The following is a 13,771-nucleotide window of genomic DNA, read 5'->3' as shown; positions in this document are numbered from 1 at the left end:
CCATAGTGTTCCTAATTAAGTGCTCAGTTGGCTGGTTAAATAATTGAATGAATAAGTATGTGTACAGGTGTTCCTAATAAATGCTCATCAAGTGTGTGTGTATATATATATATATATATATATATATATATATATATATATATATATATATATATATATATATATATACAGTATATTAGTAAGTATGTAATTCTGGTTCTGTTCACTCTATCTCCCTCTAAAAACTCTTATTTCATTCCACTAGATTGCAGCAAATACTAGAATTTTTTCTAGTATCAGCTTCCATCACATTGTGCAGATATGAAATACAGACGGTGCTCTTTAAGCCCTCAACGCATTTGAGCCCTCACCGATGTGCTCATCAATAGACATTCAGTCAAATTTTCAGTTCATGCACCACCTCTTTGTTTCATCGACTATATCGGCCTCTGAGTGGACTAGAAGCTCAATAAGGGTGGCATTAGAAAGCTGAGATCCTCCCATTTGCGATGGTGTATCAATAGTAGATAACATATTTCCAATAATTTGAAAACTGGACGCGCGCTCAAATTCATGATGCTCTCTTACGAATTCTGCTCAAAATGTGTCTGGTGCGCCTGCAAATCTCTCTGCTCCCTCTCTCAGATCTGCTCTCACTCAGATTGTGCATTTTTTGCATTCAAACCGTGTCCCCTGCATTTGCGAATCTCTCTGTGCTTTTGCTGTAGGATTTCATTCTCTTCACTATTGGATTAAACATGGTCTAAAGTTAGCAACCAATCAGAATAGGCTTCCATGACTGACCAATGAAAATGCTACCTCATACACGGGATCTCATTGGCCGAGGGTGAACTGCACTGGGAATTCTTTGATCATCAATCATGGCGGCACAGAATCGGCAAACACAGGTAATTAATTGATGAAAAATTAATCCAATGTATCTTAAAGATGTGTAGAAATGGGCCGTTTAGATTATTGCAGACATGTCTGTCTAACTGCACCATCACATTGTACAAATAGAATGAAAAAATATATGGTTCTTAAATATCAATATGGTCATGCATGTCTTGTGTAGAAATGGTAGTAAATCAAAACCTATATTTATGTACAGTAAGTATATATAGAAATTCTCTATGGTGGTATATGTTTCTCCACCTTTTATGGAATTGGGGAATTTGCCTCAAGCATGTGTTTTATTTCTGACCCTGATTCAGCTTCTTTCCAAATGGGACTGCAGCATCTTGAGATATTGTAACATTGTTACATTAGATGTCTAAATAACTAATATATAATGTGCATAACCTGTAGGGTACAATGGGGTAAAGCCCATTCAGGGAAAGAGGCACATTTGATTTATATTCTCCCAAAACACAACATAGCAACCAAAAGTACCACAGCACTTTCCAAAACACCTGTTTGTCAGTACCCATGTGATTATTGCGTGTAAAATGCAAAGGTTAGTTTTGAAGGTAATTTGATCTAATATTTCATAAATTCTTAATTATTGCACATGTATGTGGCTAATTAAAATCACTAATATTTTTTATTTATTTTGAGACAAAATACTTATTTTCACTTTCAGATTTGTTCATGGTGATTAAATCACCATGATTGCTTTTAATAACTGTCCAATAAGTGAAAGTATAGTTTCTGGGGTAAAATGACCCCCCATTGCAGGGGCTAAAGCCACCCATAAAACACATTGTTGTTTTTATTGGGAGAAATATAACATATTCAAGATAGCCTCACACTGACAGATCCAGTCACAATAGAGATGAGTTTGATTATTGAATACATACACTTTTCTGAATCATGATCTTAATTTGTTACTCTAGCATCTTGCTGTCTCAAAAGTATTTTAAGTTGACAAGTTTTGCACTATAACTATTACCCCAATATCTACACAAAATCACCAAAATCCCCCTTGCCATCTTTTTTTAATTCATTTAAATCTTTTCACACAAATTATATGTGAATGTTCAATGAAAAATACATTCTTAATTATTCATAAAAAAAATACAATCTTAATTCTTAATATCTTAATACACATAGCGACCAGAAAAAAATAAAAATAAAAACACAATTTTCCTTAAGGTGTGCCATAGTCCTCATTTTACCCTATAACTCTTTTTCTTTCCACAGATCTTGCTTAGACGACTTATTTTGGACAGGTTGTTAAATAAACTGCAGTATGTTGTTAACCATTTTGCCTCAGGACTTGATCTGAATTATCTCCATTTCATTTGCACACATGTACTGATACTAACTGATGCACTTACAGAGCAAAATGTTGTCCCAAAATGTATTGTGAATGCTCTCAGAGAGCTGTGTTTCATGGTGAGAGGACAGTTGGAAAATGAAACAAATATAACTAACAATAACAAGGCATCAAATGGCTTCAACATTTTTTACACTTGGTGGAGAGGAATGGCTTGCCTTTAAGGTAAATTATAATTAAAATTATAACTTGTTTATGTCTTTACCCTGCACAAGATATCCTGAATATTTATGTTTTCTTTACTCATTATTTTTAAGGAATAATTCCTGCAAAGTGTTTATTTCATGTGTCACTGTATAACTGTTTTGAATGTAGACTTTGTAGACTTTTATTTTATTTTATTTTTTTTTGGAGAAAAGATGCAGTCAAACTGAATGATGAATAAGACTGTCATACTGTCTAACATATCCTTTTGTGTATGCCCCCACCACCATGATGGTGTGCAAATGATGACAGAAGTTTAATTTTTGACTGAACTGTTCTAGTAAGCTGATTCCTTATCCATTTCAATCTTTTACATTCATGCAAACGTGTTTGGGGAGATCAAGGAGTTGAGAACCTTGACATCACTCGTTTCATGTTCACTGTAAGCAGAACAGACTGGGCAAGTTTCATCTCCGGAAAAAGTGTGCACAACCAAAGGTAAGTTAAGAAAAAGCGGGTTGTAGGCAATATTGATTCCTTATATTTGTTCAATTATTTCCAGCTATGCAATGCATGATAGAGGTTAAGCATAATTTATGTCCATAAATTGTCTCACACACATATGTTAAAAAAAAAATTTAATTACAGAATTGAACGTCTCTGGCGTGACTTGTGGACAGCGGTGACTTCCACATATTACGATGTCCTGCATAGTCTTGAAGAAGATGGCATGCTAGACATTTCAAATACACTACACATTTTCCTGGTCCACTTTGTGTTTCTTCTTTGTCTCCGCAAAGACTTGCAGACATTTTCTGAGGGCTGGAACCATCACCCCCTCCACACTGAGGGAAATATGCTCTCAGCAATTGTGGGAGGTTGGACTTCTCCAGAATAGCATAGCTGAGCCTGAGAATTTAGAGGTATTTCATGGGTTTAATGTCTCTCATTTCGAATGCACTATCAGGCACAGAGAGGATGCTTTTTTGACATGTGATTTGTAATGATTATATTTTATGAATCCCTAGGATGTAGAGTACCTTGACATAGACTGGAAGAGTGCCATTTTGCATGAGGAATCATTAACAGAATGTGGAGTTGTGGTCCCAGAACTCCCCATCCCCCTTAATGAGCAAGACATGAGAAACTTCCAAGCTGCTGTAGACCCTACAGCTACATCAGTCTCGCATGATCAAGACATCTATGTTCGATGCCTTCATATTTTTCGCTGATAAATTATGTAAGAGGGCATGGATACTAAATCTGTTGTGCTTTGCTTGTTGATATTTAACAGTGATGGCAACACATTCTAATATTTTGCATTGAGTTTTTAATGAACACCAGCAATCTTGTTGCTTTAAGTACAGTGTACTTATTGTAACTGTCAAGTATAACATTCTTTTTTAGGTCATTTTACCTTAAACTACAAATGTAATGACATTTAAAGAAGCATGTGTTGCTGAACTTTGACATAGTCTTAGTATTTTAACTTGTTTTACAAGAACTTGAAATTGAATCATAAAGTAACAAATAAATTCAAGGTCACTGTATTCTGCATCACAGTGATGATTGAATTGCACTGTGATTCTGAACTGTGTCTTCTCCTCCAACAGAAAAGGAATGTGTCTCTGCCCTGTCACCCACTGAAGGAAGGTCTTTGAACTCATGGAGGGAAGAGAAGTCAGCTCAGAAGTACTGTCATCTGGGAATAATAATAATAATAATAATAATAATAATAATAATAATTGTAATATTTAACCATCAATAAACTTCAGTACAACCAATCCATGTTTAAAATCTGGTATTAGCATCTAAGGAATAGTTCACCCAAAAAATGAAAATTCGGCCATCAGTTTTTGGAACCTTTATGAACACAAAAGGTGTTTATTTACAGCAAAATGTCCAAGCTGTTCTTTTCCATACAATGAAAGTGAAGAATGGCCACAGCTGTCAAGCAATATTTTCAGAGAATAACAATTTCAATTTTAGGTTGATCCTCACATAAACCTACTGCATGACTTCAGGAGACTTTATTATTGTCACACATTATACATTTTCATATGTACAGTGAAATTTCTTTGTTTTCACATATCCCAGCTAAGCTGGGGTCAGAGTGCAGGGTCAGCCATGATGCAGTGCCCCTGGAGCAGATAGGGTCAAGGGCCCAACAGTGGCATCTTGGCAGTGTTGGGGCTTGAACCTCTGACCTTCTGGTCAGTAACCCAGAGCCTTTAACTGCTGAGCCACCACTGCCCCAGTTAAGAAATGTACTGACAACATTTTTCAATCAGCTCCTTTTCTGTGTCTGTATGGAAGAAAGTCATACAGGATTGTAATGACATGAGAGTGCTTATATTTTGATTACAATGATTTCAATTTTTGCTGAAATATTCATTTAAATTGAGGACAATAGAAAAAATGGCCAATATTATATGTGATGTTGCGAAAGCCTTGTACATACTGAATTAATCCTGAATTTTAAGTTTTTGCAACTTAATTATAGTGTTATATTATTTTTTACCTCGCTCCAGTTCCTGGAGAAAGTTTTGTGGATGGTTCATTATTGCAACCTCCACCTGTTCTCTTTATGAGCCCTTTTCGCTGAACTCTGCCTGGCAAATTGAAATGTCAAAGTCTGCATCCACCTGTTAAATAAAAGTAGATAACACAAGCAAATTAAAGCCCAGATTTACACAGAGTATACAGTTCACCTCCGATCTCCTGGCCCTGGAACAAACAGCGACTGACAGATTTCTGAGTGTTTTGACATAATATCACCAAGGCCGTGGATGCCTCCAACCATTTCTTCAAACCAAAAATGATCACAATTACAATTCTGCATGACTACTAAACAGTTATTACAATGTTACAACTACACAATTGATGAATGCAATTATACCTGTCAGAAACTCTTTGCGAAGTGCCCTGTATCTATTCCAGCCTCGCCTAAAAAGAAAACTTTCAGCTGGTTTGCTGAAGATGTCTTTTTCTGTTTCTGCTATTGAATGAGACCCCTCTCCAACATATTCTTTCGTGATACAGTGATGTCAATTTTTTTGCCTTTTGTGATCACTGCAGCACTGATACTTTTAAAAGCATTATCAAGTCTAGGCAGGAATAAACAAGAACATTTACTCTTGTTCATTTTTTTATTAAATTGAATTTTCAGTTTTACCTTATATATATATATATATATATATATATATATATATATATATATATATATATATATATATATATATATATATTGACATTCAGTACCATATAAAAAAACACATCTGAGGTCATCACTGTACCATGATACTATCACAGTACATATTTGTGGGGAATTTAGCATGCTACTCAATGCTTTTTATGGCAATTAGCTTCAAAGATGGAACAGTCCTAGAATCAACTGGTTTGAAAAAAAAAAAAAAACACACTAGTGTCTAAAAATTATGCCCCTGAAAATACACAAGTACACAAGACATGCATGACCATACTGAACTTTAAGAACCATATATTTTTTCATTCTATTTGTACAATGTGATGGTGCAGTTAGACAGACATCATCAATCCGATTCAATCATCTGCAGTCATCCAAGCATCCCATTTCTACCCATCTTTAAAATACATTTGATTAATTTTACATCAATTAATGAAATTAATTACCTGTGTTCGCCGATTCCGTGCCTCCATGATTGATGATCAAAGAATTCCCAGTGCAGTTCACCCTCAGCCAATGAGATCCAGTGTATGAGGTAGCATTTTATTGGTCAGTCATGGAAGCCTATTCTGATTGGTTGCTAACTTTAGACCATGTTTAATCCAATAGTGAAGAGAATGAAATCCTACAGCAAAAGCACGGAGAGATTCGCGAATGCATTGGACACAGTTTGAGTGCAAAAAACACAAAATCTGAGTGAGAGCAGATCCGAGAGAGGGAGCAGAGAGATTCGCAGGAGCACCGGCCACATTTTGAGTGCACACACGCACTCTTCGAGTGAGAGCAGGCAGAATTCGTAAGAAAGCATCATGAATTTTAGCATGCAGGTCCAGTACTGAGCGAGAGCGAAGGAAATCCGCATTCGAGCAGAGAAGTTTGCGCTCTCGCACTGCATGCCTGCACTCTCGACATTTAGCAGGATTGAAATGCCAAATAAACAAGGTCTAAAACGTTTTGTGATTGGATCACAAAAACCACATACAAATGTGGTCAAAAACGCATGTAACCACATCGCATTTGAGGTGTAAATGCTAATCCGTCCTGTATGTGTCCCAGCAACAGTGAAGCACCGCACCTGTCAATCAACTGCTGCGCTAAAACAAGAGTATAAACTTTGCAGGTTAAAAGCAGCTTTATAAGGAAATAACCGTTCGATCGGAAAATGTAAAAAGGCGGATACATACACAATCACGAGAGCCTCACGAATCTTCTTTAGTGTGTCTGATATCAACACAGATGACAAGCACGGACACCTGAAGCTCCTTTAATACAGGTAATATACTAAAATAATGGATAATTCTGCTTAACATTTTGCACTTGTGCTTAGATCAATTTCAACCACATTTGGGAAAAACAGTGCGCCATTTTTTTCACACTTTTTTTGTCTTTTCTGAATTTACTGCACTTTAATATTGTGCAGTAACACAGTAACATAGTGATTGATATATGTCGTCATGAAACAGAGATCCTCCCCTCCAAATCCGAACACAAGTGAGATGCATTTAAGTGACCAGGTGTAAACAGCGATGTGTTTCACCTGACCACATGTGATCGGATCACCCGAGACACATTATAATACCAGGTGGAAACGGGGTCTTAGATATAACATTGGACACAATGCTATATTAGCTAATGCTATTCACACAAGCAAGCTCACGGACAGGTAAAAAATGGTTCATTTTGTAGAACACTGCCTAAGGTAAAAACAGATATAAAGTTTTTAGCTATTAGGGGCATACAGAAGCAGTGATTAGAGCGCCCCCTTTTGGACCCGCCGGCGGGCCTGCAGAGTTAAAAAGGGTAATCCTGCCTACGTTTCGGAACAGCCTTTATGTCGGAAAACACTGATGTCTTAAAATTATGCCTATGTAGGCAGTTTGCTAAGTTTCGGAAAAGAGCTATTGCCAGAGCTATTTTCTTAAAAAAAAAAAAAAATAAATAAAAAAAAAAATCAGAAAGATGTAAAAGAGTTTAGCGTTCTTTTGGGGTTCAGGTGGAGTTTTCTTTTGGGCTCCATGAAACGGAAACGGCTGAGGAGAAACACCCCACTTCACCCAGTGTGGGAACTGTATCTCTCAGCTGGAACCATGTATCTGTCCATAGTGCCAGAGCTCACAATCACTGCTGAGTGTCTTCTGTAAACTACAACTTGTAAAATCGAAACCTGTGGAAAACTTCCACTCCCACTCTGTAAACACTCTCACACACCAGGACCTGAGAGAGAACAAGAGCAGGACTGACCACCTGCTACCAACAAGAATTCAACACTGCACTTTCTCTGATAAAAAAAAAAAAAAAAAAAAAAAAAAAGAGAACAACTGCAACTTACATTGTTGGTATATACAATAATAAAATAAATCCCCAAAACAACAAACTTTCAGTATCCTGGTAAGCAAACATAAAATACATCACAAAGACCCCTGCTTGCATCATCTGGAAAGCATTACACTGTATTTAAAGTATCAGATTTTTGTAAAAAATATCTGATAAACATAAAAAACAAAAGTAAATTTACATAATGTACATTCTTAACCAAAAATGTCATGAAAATCTGTACTCAAAAGGCTTTCTAAGACCACGTCCACACTACGTTTTCAGTTGAAAACTCTGTTTTCCGCTATCTAATCATTGTCATTATTTTCCAAATTATACGATAGGGATGATATATATTAAATATATAATACAATATCTTATAAAGTATACTGAATAGTACAAAATATTATACTAGAGAATATTTCTAAACTGTTTTTTGGTGGAGGAAAAACACCATTCCAATGTGGATGAGAGAGGTAAACATTGCAAAATCAATGTGTTTTTATCCAAAAATGTAATAGTGTGGACATGGCCTAACACCCAACAAGGAACGTTTTAGTGTCATATTTCTGATGAATAACCATTCTAAAGATTACACTCTCCAGACGCCCACATCAACAAGATGTATTGGTAATTTACAGGTATATGTGCTATCAAGAAAAATGAATATTGTGAACATTGCAATAACTAAATAAGGATTTAACAGTAACAGAATGACATTCTCCCATTTGAACTGTGTAATTGTTCATTCTGGTGTTGTGCAGTGCAATTTGTCTTAGACAGGGGACTAAAGACAAAGAAGTAAAACAGTAATTAAAGCAAAGCAATCGTTTTACTCACAACATCAGAGTTCACTCAATTAATCTGGCTACAAAGTGTCCCCAACAAAAGGTTTTCTTTTGAAATATTATAACTGAATTCAAGAACACACTGTCTTTTTTTTTTTTTTTTTTTTTTTTTTTAATAAGCATTACTGCTAGGGCAATTTCCTGGATGCAATAATATCAAATCAGGCTGCTGTGAGTATAGGCAAACTTATACTTATTTTCCTCCTGCTCTAACAAGTATGACTAAAGCATTTGTCATAGTCAGCTGAGAATCAAGCAAATACGATTAAATCAAACCCAGGTGCTTCTAGCTGTGTCTGTGATCTCCTCGATTGAACATTTCCACAGTGTCTGACGCTTCAACGCACGTAACCAAAATGACAATGTCCCTATTTAATATTTCATGACATGCTCCCATCACACCTAAGGGAAAGATACCAGTACTTCCATAAAACTTTTTCACAAACTTAACTAAAATAGCTGTACAGTTATAGCCAAAAATCTGAGAGAATTCTCAGTATGCGAACATTCATTTGATTCCTTTGAGAAAATCATGGCCAAATTGTCATTTCTGGGTGAACTATCCCTTTAAATATACAAATGACAACAGTAAAGAATATTTTAGCTGTAGAGATGTTTTTCTTCTGCCACTTGTGAAACTTACTATGGCTGTGACTGTACCTGAGTACTGAGAAACTAAGTATAGTCCCCCCCCCTCTCTCTCTCTCAGTGTAAGAGCACATAAACTACGCTTGTCTCTCTCTGCTTCTGTGATACTTGCGTCTGGTTCCTTTTGTTTGTCAATCAGTTTTTTTGTGTGGATGTTGATTAATTCGCAGAACAAAAGATGCTTTTTTGCACCACTTGTCAGAGTCAGTCCTTCCTCTTACACATAATCTGTCATCAATGGATTTAATAATCAGACCTGTCAAGCCACAACATTTTATAATTCAGTATATAACAATAAACCCTGATAACTCAGGGGAAGGCCATACATAAAGTATAATAGTATAACATTTTTTGTTTTTGTTTTGTATACATCTTTTTTCAAATAAATAACTTTCAATGCATTTTCGTTTGAGAGTCAGTTGTATTTTAAAAGTGAAATAATTTCTCAGGTCTCTGAGAAATGTATTGTCCCTTTTACATTTAAAGACCATTTCAAACTTCATAAAACATTTTTTTAAAAAAACTGCACAACTACAACTGACAAGAAAATAATTCCTTCAATGCTTTAATTCTGAAAAGAAAAGATTTAAGGGCAAAATAAGGGCACCATCATTTATATATATGGAAGAGCTTTTTGGCACTATATATATATATATATATAGTGCCAAAAAGCTCTTCCATTAGTAGAAAAGTGCAGTGGTGCTTTTGTTGCTTTCTGGAGGGCTTGAAAATCAGAGAATATTAACTGAGGCACAGAACCCTAGAGAGAGTGGCGATCATTCTTTGTGACTCATAGTGCCTTTGTGACAGCCTTTGACTTTTCTCTCTTAGGACTATTTTAACACCTATATGAGGTGTGAAAAATAATTTTACGCTAACTAACTCTCTGCTTACAAAGAGATTTATTTGCTTCAGGCAAAGTTTAATGTCTCAACCCTTGAGAAAACAAACAGCAGAAGGTTATGTTTTATGGATCAGACAAATGCAATAAACAGTACTGTTTAAAGTACCTTGTTTAATTCCCTCAGCTAAAAAAAAAAAAACTCATTTGGACCCATCTGATGTTGTAATTGTAGGCTGGCTTCCTCTCACCCTTTCATGTCAAAAGCTCTGTAAGGGAACAATCATGGAAAACGGCTCTGCGTGCAGTAATGGAATCACTTGAGGCAGCAGCTGTTCTCACATCTGCTAACTAAACTTAACAGTTCCGCTTGCTACAGTTGGCATTATATTCCACGTAAAACTGCTTGTCGTTTACACTCTTTGGCTTGATCTGTGTCACTACATACTATATGCATGATTTTTTGTTCTTATAATGTCTTTCAACCTTGCTCTTTTTAAAGGAATTGTTAACCCAAAAATGTAAATTCTGTAAAAAAAAATATATATATATTCACCCTCATGTTGTTTAAAACATGTATTACTTTCTTTTGATGGATGAGGAGATATCGCAGGCCATCTTTTAAATACAATGGCAGGTTGATAGTTCCTCACTTTAAAGTTTAAAAAAGTACCCAAAAGTATCATACAAGTAGTACATGCATCTCCTGCTTCATATTCCATGTTTTCTGAAGACATGTGATAGGTTTAAGAGAGAAAAACCCATCAATTTAAGCCATTTTGCAGTAAAAATATTAAAATATGTTGCACATTTATGAGCGCTAAGAGAGAAGCTCATTCACAGTGGCACACATGTTCACAGGAGAACTTGCATTGTTTTTAGTGCTAAACAACACAAAAGAAGCTCATTCACAATGGCATGCATGTTCATAGGAGAACCTGCATTGTTTTAGTGCTAAACAACACAACAAAAACTCATTCACAGTGGCGTGCAGATTTACGCGAGAACTTTCGTTGTTTTTAGTGCTAAACAATGTAAGAGAAGCTTGTTCATAGTGGCATGCATGTTCATGGGAGATTTTGCATGGTTTTTATTGCTAAACAATGCAAGAAAAGCTCATTCACAGTGGCATGCATGTTCACGGGAGAACTTGCGTTGTTTACGTGTGTTCATGTGAGAACTTGCATTGTTTTTAGCGCTAAACAAAGCAAGAGAAGCTCGTTCACTGTGGCATGTGTGTTCACGTGAGAACTTGCATAGTTTTTAGTGCTAAACAACGCAACAGAAGCTTATTCACAGTGGTATACGTTTTTGTGTGAGAACTTGCATTGTTTTGGTGCTAAACAATGTAAGAGAAGCTCATTCCACCGTGTAACAATTTTTTATTTTTTGGGGTTCCTGGGTAGTACGTGTTATTTCCTAATTGCTTATTTCTCAAAAAATATAGAAAATGGCTATTATTCCCCACAAACTTTGCTTTTGTGACCAGGACAGTGATATTTTGAAATTTACCTATTTTCCAGAACATTCCAGATACATTCAGTGCTGAGTAAACTTGGAGTAACTTCTAGAACTTTCTAGAACTTTCCAGTAATATAAATAGTAGTATAAATACAGGGGCCTTAAGCCCACCAGTTTAGTTCCAGCTGCCTAACTGGATACATATCTGCATTTTTCTGAGATGGCATCAAGAGGCTGCAAGCATCCGGCAGACGCATTTTGCCATGTCTGCCGCCAATTCATCAAGACAAGAGTGAAAAAGTACTCCGTGGAAGCATCTGCTAAGATGTGTGAGGCCTACAAGGCATATTTCGGCATCCCTGTCGGGGATCAAGACAAACCCTGGGCACCTCATTTCACCTGCGAGCACTGCAAAAAAACTCTGGAAGGTAAGATGGACAATTGTTGCTCGGAATTTTATTATAAATTTTGTAATTTTTAAAATTCTAAAAGTTTTTAATTTTAAAATGTTTTACAATTTTCAATGTTATTGAAAAATATATCATATATGTAAAATGTTGCGAGAATCTCTTACACATTAGTCATGGGTGAAATAAATGTATTTTTGTAGGATGGTACATAATGGAAAAGAGAGCCATGAAGTTCGCCATCCCAAGAATTTGGCAGGAACCCACTGACCAGTCAAACAACTGCTACTTCTGCATGGTGGACCCTTCCAAACATAGGACTGGCAAGAATGTACCTGCTATCACGTATCCAGACCTTCCTTCATCCATCGCCCCGGTGTCACACTGCCATAAGTTCCCTGTACCCACTCCTCCGGAGAGAGAGCAGCTATCTTTAGAAGAGAGCAGCAAGTCTGAGGAGAGAAACCCATACTACCCCAACCAAAAAGACCTCAATGACTTGATTAGAGATCTTGGTCTCACCGAGTCCAGTGCCAAGCTTTTGACGTCTAAGCTCAATCAGTGGAACTTGTTGGATGAAAGTGTGCAAATCGCAGATCAGAGGAAGCGTCACCAACCTTTTTCCAGCTTCTTCACCCGTCAAGATGGGCTCTGCTTCTGCCATAATGTGACCAGTTTGTTCTAGGTAATTGGAATCGCCTGTAACCAGAATGAGTGGCGCCTCTTCATTGACAGCTCATCCAGGAGCCTCAGTACCCGTCTCTTCCCCTGGCTCACTCGGTGCACCTCAAAGAGGATTACAACAGCATCAAGACCTTGCTGGACGCCTTGAAGTATGATGAGTACATTTGGGAGGGCTGATTTGTGAAAGTGATTTACAGTATAATTGTAAATCTCAAAAAACGACTCACTTCTAAATATTTTGTAGTCATTTTTGTATTACTTTAGTACAAATACATGTTAATTTGGATTCAAATGTTGTTTTTTTTTCAGACTTTATGTGAACGAAAAGACACAAATTCGCTCGTTTTCTCATTGGAAATAGGTACATTTAAAAATATCACTGTCCTGGTCACAAAAGCAAAGTGTGTGGAGAATAATAGCCATTTTCTATACATTTGAGGCATAAGCAATTAGGAAATAACACTTACTACCCAGGAACAAAAATTGTGTTACATAGTGTACAGTGGCATGCATGTTCATGGGAGAAACTGTGTTGTTTTTAGTGCTAAACAACACAAGAGAAGTTCGTTCACCGTAGCATGTGTATTCACGCACAAACTTTCATTGTTTTCAGTGCTAAACTATGCATGAGAAGCTCATTCACAGTGGCATGTGTATTTACACAAGAAATTGTATTATTTTTGGTGCTAAACAATACAAGAGAAGCTCATTCACAGTGGCATGTGTATTCATGTGAAAACTTACATAGTTTTTAATGCTAAACAATGCAAGAGAAGCTCCTTCACAGTGGCATGCATGTTCATGTGAGAACTTGCGTTGTTTAGCACTAAGTTGGTGGTGTAGTGATAAAGACTGGTAATAATGTTCAGTCGGTTCAGTCAATGCAAGAAGCAAGATATGAATGATCATTATTCTGCTCTATAAAGACAGTGCAGTAACTACACCAACACTAAAACAGAGAAA

The 13,771-nt window shown here is 36.4% G+C and overlaps 1 pseudogene; it reads right to left on the bottom strand.

The window, feature by feature from the left end:
- The window catches only part of LOC127433231 (1,4-alpha-glucan-branching enzyme-like), a 235,745-nt pseudogene that overhangs the window by 119,981 nt on the left and 101,993 nt on the right, over positions 1 to 13,771 (bottom strand).

Source organism: Myxocyprinus asiaticus, chromosome 43 (assembly GCF_019703515.2).
Source record: "Myxocyprinus asiaticus isolate MX2 ecotype Aquarium Trade chromosome 43, UBuf_Myxa_2, whole genome shotgun sequence".
Taxonomy (NCBI): Eukaryota; Metazoa; Chordata; class Actinopteri; order Cypriniformes; family Catostomidae; genus Myxocyprinus; species Myxocyprinus asiaticus.
This window is presented reverse-complemented; position numbering and strand designations above follow the sequence as displayed.